Here is a 9,834-nt window from a genome sequence, read left to right as displayed (position 1 = left end):
TGCTGCTATTATATCATCTATTTCTTAGCACTGAGAAGTGCTTTGGATTCAGAGATGACTTTTTCGCTTGATCTTAGCCCTGAAAAGGACTTTTGGGTTCTGTAGTAAGTCTGCCTAACCAAAACGCAACTAAAACCTATCTCTCCCTGCTGCAAGATCTTTCCCTGGCTAGGTTGAAAGTGCATCTGTGGTCGAGAGGCGGGAGCCAAGTATTTAAGATTCAAGGTCATGTGGTTCAGCTATCCAATGAGGGTAGACACCGTTTTTGTGCTGCGTGCATACTCCCAGGGTCCCTCACGGCCTCCCTGCTTGGTCATTGGATTTCAAATGTTTTCCGCGTAATTCGCCTCACTACTCAATTGAATTCGAATCTTTCGAATACCGCAATATTCGATCGAACACCATCTCGATCGAATCGTATTCGCTCATCTCTATTGCCTACCAAAGTATGTAAAAAACTCAAAATAAAACTGAAACTCAAAATAATGGTTGGTATTTTGAGTATAAAATGTCTGTTAAAAATTGTTGTGTGAACACAACCTATAAAAAAGTCTTCATTTAGATCATGGGGCTAAAGACCCTATTACATGAAGCGATTATCGGTCACAGGCAGGCTCTATCAGAAGATAATACTGATCTCTTCTATGCTATGGCATAGCAGTAATCAGTGAATTCATTCTAAAGTATGTATGTAATAGTGCCCTAGAGGGACTAAAACTGTGTAAAATAAATAAATAAATGTTTTTAAAAATGTACCAAAGCCCCTCCCTCAATAAAAGTCTAAATCACCCCCCTTTCCTATTTTATAAAAAAAAAAAAACACATAAAATTAATGAAATAATTAAATGTATTATATACCATAACGTGCATAATATGTTAAAATAAAATATTTTTTTTCTGCACGGTGAACAGCATGAACAAAAAGGGGTAAAATATGCCAGGATTGCTGATTTTTTTAAACCCTTCGCGGCAGTAATCTGTATATATATATATATATATATATATATATATATATATATATATATATACGTTCCTACTGCACATTCCCCGTGCAGTAGGAATGTATATATACATACGTTCCTGTACTGACGGGGCTTTCTGGTGTGAGCGGGAGCGCTGCAGAGAGAGCGATCCCACTCACATCAGTGTCTGGGGCCGCAGGTAATGAGAGTCAGCTGCGATCCTGCAGCTGACCCTCATTAACCCCTTAACCCCTTAACGACATCGGGCGTAAATTTACGCCCTGATGCCGGTAAGGGAGTTCAGAGCGGGGCCGCGCGGCGGCCCCGCTCTGAACCGCGCCGGTCCCGGGTGCCGCGTGTAGCCCGGGACCATAGGTATTAGCGGGCACGGTCCGATCGCCGTGCCCGCTAATACAGTAATCGGATGCAGCTGTCAAAGTTGACAGCTGCATCCGATTACCGGACGCAGCGTCATCCCTGGTGTCTAGTGGGGAGATCGCTCCTCCGGGATGTTATCCCGGAGGAGCGTTCTCCGTAAATGAAGCCGGCCGGGGACCGCTCCAAGATGGCGCCGTCCCCGGCTCGGCACTCGTTTACTTCCGGCTGCAGCAGCCGGAAGTAAACGAGTGCCTATCTCATGGATCTCTGCAGCATATCTATGCTGCAGAGATCTCAATGAGAGATCAAAGCACTTATACTAGAAGTCCCTCAGGGGGGCTTCTAATATAAGTGTAAAAGTTAAAAAAAAAAAATGTCATTATTAGTATAAAGCCCCCTCCCCTAATAAAAGTCTGAATCACCCCCCTTTTCCCAGGTTATAAATAAAAGTAAATAAATAAATAAATAAACATGTTTGCTATCGCCGTGTGCGTAATCGCCCGAACTATTAATTAATCACATTCCTGATCTCGCACGGTAAATGGCGTCAGCGCAAAAAAATCCCAAAGTGCAAAATTGCGCATTTTTGGTCGCATCAAATTCAGAAAAATTGTAATAAAAAGCGATCAAAAAGTCGTATATGCGCAATCAAGGTACCGATAGAAAGAACACATGATGGCGCAAAAAATTACACCTGACACAGCCCCATAGACCAAAGGATAAAAGCGCTATAAGCCTGGGAATGGAGCGGTTTTAAGTGTTGTATATTTGTTGACAATGGTTTAAATTTTTTACAGGCCATCCGATACAATATAAGTTATACATGTTACATATCGTTTTAATCGTAACGACTTGAGGAACATATATAACAAGTCAGTTTTACCCCAGGGCGAATGGCGTAAAAACACATTTCCCCCAAATAAACAAAATGCGTTTTTTTTTTCAATTTCACCACACTTTGAATTTTTTTCTGGTTTCGCAGTGTACTTTATGCAAAAATTCAGCCTGTCACTGCAAAGTACAATTAGTGACGCAAAAAATAAGGGCTCATGTGGGTTTCTAGGTGGAAAAATGCAAGTGCTATGGCCTTTTATGCACAAGGAGGAAAAACCGAAAACGCAAAAATCGAAATTTGCTCTGTCCTTAAAGGGTTAAACGCCGTGATCTATAGCGATTGCGGCGTTTAAGTTGCTCAATGACAGATCAAGCATCTGTCACTGAGTGAACCCGATCGCATGTGCCGACAGGCAGGGGTAAGCTTCTTACCTCCGTCCTGTCGGATCCGCGATCTATGTTTAGAGTCTGCTCTCAGGCAGGCTCTATACATAGATCGCCGATAACACTGATCTATGCTATGCTATGGTATAGCATAGATCAGTATATGCAATCTAATGATTGCATCTTTTACAGTAAATAAGTGTAAAAAAAAGTGTAATAAAAAAGTTTTTAAAAGTATTAAAAAAACCCTTATAAACCCCCTCCCAATAAAAGTTTAAAAGCCCCCCTTGCCCATTATAAAAATAAAAATATAAATAAAGTGTGCGGAATCGTCCGATCTATTAAAATATTATATTATATTATTAAGATTATTGTTCCCGCACGGTAAACAGCGTAAACAGAAACAAACAAAAAAAAGGATTGCTGATTTTATTAAACTATATATCACAAAAAATTAATAAAGTGCAATCAAAATTTTTCTGTTACACTAATATGACATTAAGAAAAACTAGAGATCATGGCGCAAAAAATGACACCCCAACCAGCCCCAGGCTCTCAGAAGGCAGGGAGGAACATTGCATTAATCTAATCGGGACTTTTGTGCATCAAAGGGCTCTGTCTTGAAGGGGTGGGGATGAGCGAACCAAACCGTTACGAACCAGATTCGTTACGAACTTTGCAAAAAGTTTGGTTCGGTACTGAACCGAACTTGGAGAAAGTTCATTACGAATCTGGTAAAAATAACAAAGCCAACGCAAAATTGTACTTTTTTCCCAGAATAGACCAGGATACAAGGGATTATTACTCCTATAATGCCTTGTATCCCGGTTTTCTGTGAATATCAAGATGTCTTCCATCACCCCTGTTAGGATGAGACCTTAAATTAGTCTCCTCAGATATACCTGAGTGCTGCCTGATCAAAAATGTAATGTGATAACTGTCTGTGAGTATCAACCAAGACACATAAAAGCAACTTCAGTGTTCAAGCTTATTGAATTTATTAAATGGGTTGGCCACTTTATAGTAAAATAGGTCAGTACAAAGTATTAGTAAGTGTACTCACTGTATATACTGACAGCAGCTCCCTGTGTACCTCATAGAGCTAAAATCAGACTCCCCTTCACCAGGCTGTGGTGCCCTGCTCTGTTTTGTTTCAGTCCACAAAATGGCTGACATGGAGGAGCATGTGACCAGGCCCTGTCCACTGTGTCCTCCATAGACATATACAGGTTGAGTGGTGGACACTGGGGGGGGGGGGGGCCTGGTCACATGCTCCTCCATGTCAGCAATCTTATGGACCAAAACACCACAGAGCAGGGCAGCCCAGCCTGGAGGAGGGGAGTCTGATTTTATCTCTATGAGGTACACAGGGAGCTGCTGTCAGTATATACAGTGAGCACACTTCCTAATATTGTACACTGAGCAATTTTACTATAAAGTGGACAACCCCTTTAAGGGAAAATCAGTTCATATCTTTACAATAAGGTTAAAAAAAATAGGAGAACCCCGTTTAGCCGCAACAACAAAAAGTAAAAAAAAAAAAAACAGTCCAAAAAAAAGTCCCATCACTGTCCGAGGAAAAAAAAAAAGTCCCATCGGCTGTCCCATCACTGCACAGTTGTGTAGAAAAATGTTGGCGACTCATTGGGATTCTTGGTGTCCAAGTCCGTGCACCCCAGTGCTAATGTCTGGTCCAATGTATGGGCAAGGGCAGTACATGTCTGTTACTGCCCATTGGATCAACATTCCCTCAGAAGACCACCAGAAAGTAAGCCCATTCTTGCCACTGTCACCTCCCCAGTGCGTTAGGGGGCCAGTTCTGCAAAAGTTCTGCCTCCACCAGCTTGCAACCATCCACCACTTTGACTGCAGTCGAACCTGCCCCGGTGTCTTACCAACGATGTCAGGCCCGGCGCTCTCAGGCTGTCCTCCATTTTGTGAGCCTGGGTGAACGGAGCCACAGTGGGCAGGAAATCCTCTGGACCATCAGGTAGGAGATATATGAATGGCTGACCCAAGGTCAACTAACGGTGGGAAGTGTTATAGCCCACAAAGGGAGGAACCTTTTCTCTGCAGTGCAGCAGGGAGGGCTGAGTCATAAACCTTGTATGGCACATGTGATAAACCTCATAGTGCACAGGTTTCTTTGAACATGTCGTGCCAATTGTTGATCCCTTTTGAGGACGCGACTCTGTGAGCAGGCATCAACAACATCATCCCACTCGTCCGTGTTCTTGAAAGTGCAGTGAACAACTTTATCAGCGAGGATTCCCAGGCCACCACTCCAAGGCTGAACATCCTCCTCCATGAATAGTCTGTTCTCAATCATACTGGCCTGGGTGCAATCAGGTACTGCCTCCTCCTCCTTCTCAAATAGTCTGTTCTCAATCATACTGGGCTGGGTGCAATCAAGTGGTGTTGCCTCCTTTTCATCCGTCAATTGTCTGTTCTCCACCACACTGGGTCCAATACAGTACTATTACTGCTGCTGGTTCCACTGACAAATGTCTGTTTTCCACCCTACTGGGTCCAAGGAACTTTGTGTCCTATGTCCTGTGTAATCACTTACACCTTGGCTATTTTTTTTTCACTATTTTTGCATTTTGATTTTTTTCCACTTTTTTCATTGTAATAGCAACTGCAACTAAATGAAACTATACCCTATCAGACTCCCACTATTGTAGCTGCAATTATTCAGCCGTTACAGCAAGGTTCGTTTTAGGTTCGGTTCGTACAAATCCGAACTTCACGAAAGTTCGCCGGATCGAACCGAACATTTCATATATATATATATATATATATATATATATAAGTGATCAATGCGTCCGATCTACACAGCTGTGGTGCTAATAAAAAATAGAGATCGTAGCGCAAAAAATGATGCCCCATACAGCCCTGTAGGTGGAAAAAAAGCGCTATAAAAGAGTCACAATAAAGCAAGTTTAAATATACCTATTTTTAAAAAAAAACCAAACGTTTTACTGTTAATAAAAATAGTAAAACATTAGAAAAGCTTTACATTAGAAAAGTTTTACTGTAAAGTGCATTATGTAAACAGAGAAACATTTGCTGGGTGCCGTCAACTCCGTTTAGTCGCAACAAAAAAAGTTTAAAAAAAAATATAAAAAAAAGTTTTTTAAAAAAGTTTGTTTCTCATAAGCTGTTTTGGGGAAGTAACCTATAGCAGCAAAACTTATAGAAGCCCTCCATAGAGTGTGACGCTAAGTCAGCGCCCCACAAAACCAATACAGGCCTGGGTGCAATCAAGTGCTGCCTCCTCCTCCTCAAATTGTCTCTTCTCAACAATACTGGCCTGGGTGCAATCAAGTGCTGCCTCCTCCTCCTCAACTTGTCTGTTCTCAACAATACTGGCCTAGGTACAATCAAGTGCTGTCTCCTCCTGCTCCTCAACTTGTATGTTCTCAACAACACTGGCCTGAGAGCAGTCAACTGCTGCCTCCTCCTGATGCTCAACTTGTCTCTTCTCAACTATACTGGCCTGGGTGCAATCAAGTGCTGCCTCCTCCTCCTCCTCAACATTTCTGTTCTCAACAATACTGGCCTGGGTGCAATCAAGTGCTGCCTCCTCCTCCTCCTACTTAACTTGTCTCTTCTCAACAATACTGGCCTTGGTGCAATCAAGTGCTGCCTCCTCCTCCTAAACTTGTCTGTTCTTAATAATACTGGCTTGGGTGCAATCAAGTGCTGCCTCCTCCTCCTCCTCAACTTGTCTGTTCTCAACAATACTGGCCTGAGAGCAATCAAGTGCTGCCTCCTCCTGCTGCTCAACTTGTCTCCTCTCAACAATACTGGCCTGGGTGCAATCAAGTGCTGCCTCTTCCTGCTCCTTAACTTGTCTCTTCTCAACAATACTGGTCTAGGTGCAATCAAGTGCTGCCTCCTCCTCCTGCTCCTCAACTTGTCTCTTCTCAACAATACTTTTTTATTCACTATATTTTATTATTTTTTATTTACAATTTTTTTCATTATTTTTGCACTTAGATTTTTTCTACTTTATTCATTGTAATAGCAACTGCAACTAAAAGAAACTATACCCTATCAGACTCCCACTATTGTAGCTGCAATTATTCAGCCGTTATAGCAAAGTTTGTTTTAGGTTCGGTTCGTACGAATCCGAACTTCACGAAACTTCGTCAAATCGAACCGAACCGAACTTTTCAAAAGTTCGCTCATCCCTAGTTAGTACATAATTCTTCAATAGCCTCTTGTTCCCCTTTTGTTAAATTGAATAAGATAAATGGTCACTGATAGGGTAGGTTTCTAATGCCCATGGTCACCAAATTAACAAAGGTGTCAATATTAGGATAGGAGGATATAGTTGGCATGCCAATAGAGAGAGGGATGGTGGTTTTTCTGTACAGCGTAATAGAGAGAACATTCTTTTTTGAAAACTCATGCTCAGTTCCGACTGGCACTTAAATAAATGTGAAACCTAAATCTATCTTCACACCAACTATATCATCTTATCCTAATATTGACACCTTTTGTCGCTCTTGTAACTTAGGACATTAGAAATCTACCCTATCAGTGACCATGTACCTTATCTAACGTAACAAAAGAGAAACAAGAAGCTTTTGAAGAATTTTGTATTAACAATTACCTAGTTATAAAATTCTCAGATAAGGGTGGTTTTTAATGGATAAGAGTGAATGTATCCATATGGTTAAAGTTTTATTGGTTGATACAGAAACGTGTCAAGTACTGCCAGCAGACCCAACATAGAGCTTCCTTTGTGATTTTATCATACTGTAGGATGGGGTGAAGGCTCAGGCACTTATTTCCCCTGGTGAGTACAAATGTATGCTGAATCTTAACCCCACTTAACCCCACAAGATTGCCTGTTTTTTTTTTAAATCCTACAGCTCTGGGTTTTAGTTTCCCAAACCAACAGATTTATTAACCCCTTGCCGCAATATGACGTTCCGGAAACATCATTCTCTCCCTGCCTCCCCCCATCTGTCCCTAACAGCGATCGGGCAGCGGGAGGAGGCTGTGCCACACAGCCTCCTCCTGCTGCCTCTGCCCGGAGGGGAGCCGCGCCCCCCCCCACCCAGGCAGTAAACCCCATAGACACCGCGGTCAGCTTCTGACAACTCATTAATTCTCTATAATACATTACAGCACTGATCAGAGGTACCTGTAAAGTGAAAGTGAAACACAAACACATACATACATACACAAATAAATAAAATAAATAAATTAATTAAATAGAAATAAATAAATAAATATACACATTCCCCATCCCCCTTTATAAATGATCCCCTATAAATGAGATACATATATTTGGTATGACCGCGTCCATAATGACCCCATCTATTAACCTGTTACATTAATTATCCCGCCCGATTAACGCCGCAAAAAAAATTAATTGAAAACTAATCGAAATTCCTTTTTTTTTGTTAATCCCACCCCCTAAAAAATATAGATAAAAGCTATCAAAACATCACATGTACCCAAAAGGTTCACCACTAAAAACGTCATTGGCAAAAAAAATTAAAATGTTGCTGCTCTTACAATATGCAAGACACAAACAGTATTTATAGTGTAAATGCTGTAAACTATAACAAAAGCTATATACAATGGATATCACTGTAATCGTACCGACCTGACGAATAAAGATAACATGTCATATGTGACGTATAGCAAATGGCATACAAAAAAATGGTGAAAAACTGCTGCTAAATTGTGTTTTTTATTCATACCACCTCATAAAAATTTTTATAAAAAATGATTAGAGTGTCACATGTCCCTCAGAATGGTACCGATGGAAACGTCAACTTGTCTTACACAAATATTTTAACACCGCAAGGCCTCTGTGACAGGGTATAATGGCTAAAAAAAAACTGAAATAAAAAAAGGCCCCAAAATTCCCCAGGTCTCTGTCATGTCCGCGGCCTGTAGTTGAGTCAGGTGACGCACTGCGGCCACATATGGGGGATTTCTAGAAACACTGGAATAAGAGGAATAAATAGTGAGTTCTATTTCTCTGTTAGCATTTGTTGTGTAAGAGAAAAAAGTTAATTAAAATAGAATATCTGCCAAAAAAATGAACATTTTAAATTTCCCCTCCAACTTGCTTAAATTTCTCCCAAACACATTGCAGACCAGTCCTCTGTAGGCAGGTTATGTCTGAGAACACTCAGATATAGTTGAAACTCTCATCCCATGTGTTGGAGCTGTGGTCTACGGGTAACTCACCTGTCTACAGAACTGCCAGTAGTTCTTTTTCTGGTTCAAATCCCCTGATGGAAATGAAATAGATGTCTTTATTTTATTTTTCTCACTATTATATAATTTTTAAGGCTATGTTCACATACAGAATTTTTTGTTCAGTATTTTGCAACCAAAACCAGGAGTGGTTTGAAAACATAGGCTATAGAAACACTGTTGAAATTGAGAGGATGGACGTCATTTAGGAACACATATCGGCTGTTGTTTTAAAATAACAGTAATTATTTGCCATTTAGTAGCGTGGCATGAGGCGTGCCAGAGTGTGGCACAAACAACTCCTCTTTGACGGCTTATTACAGTAGGAGACCTGAGATTGTACATAATCAACTGCACATAAAATTACCAAAATACACCATGCTCACTAGGGGACTGCCAGCTACAGCACATTATCAGCACTTTAGACAGGGCTCAGGAGCTGGCAGATTCCCTTTAAGTCTTTTGTGGTAGTTGTGGATAATGCTCTTTATTTTCTCAGATAGTAAAGCCCCCCATTCTTCTTGGTAAAAAGCCTCCAGTTCCTGTAAATTCCTGGTCTGTCTTGCATGAACTGCACGCTTGACATCTTCTCAGAGTCGCTCAATGATATTGATGTCAGTACATGGCCACCTCAGGGAGAAATGGGCGATTGGCTCTGTGTTTTTTTTGCTTCCAACAATAGGCAATTGATCACCTCCTCCACTTCCTTCTCAATTGACACTCCCCCTTTACTTTCTTTCATTTGTTTAAACTGAAGTACTACCACACTGATGGAAATGTGAACTTGTTATTCTTCATAAAATTGTCAAAGTACACCACAAAAGGAGACTGTTACACACAATTATAAGACCTAGGCTGTGTTCCTACATGGTATTTTGATCAGTACTTGCAATCAAAACCAGGAGTGGATTGAAAACACAGAAAGGCTATGTTCACTCACTGTTGAAATTTAGTGGACGGCTGTCATTGAATGGCAAATAACGGCCATTGTTTTAAAATACTCAATTTCAACAGTTTTTGTCAGCACTGTCTACCCCCAAGGCTGACC

The sequence above is a fragment of the Dendropsophus ebraccatus genome, chromosome 8 (genome assembly GCF_027789765.1).
Source record: "Dendropsophus ebraccatus isolate aDenEbr1 chromosome 8, aDenEbr1.pat, whole genome shotgun sequence".
NCBI classification, from domain to species: Eukaryota; Metazoa; Chordata; class Amphibia; order Anura; family Hylidae; genus Dendropsophus; species Dendropsophus ebraccatus.
This window is presented reverse-complemented; position numbering follows the sequence as displayed.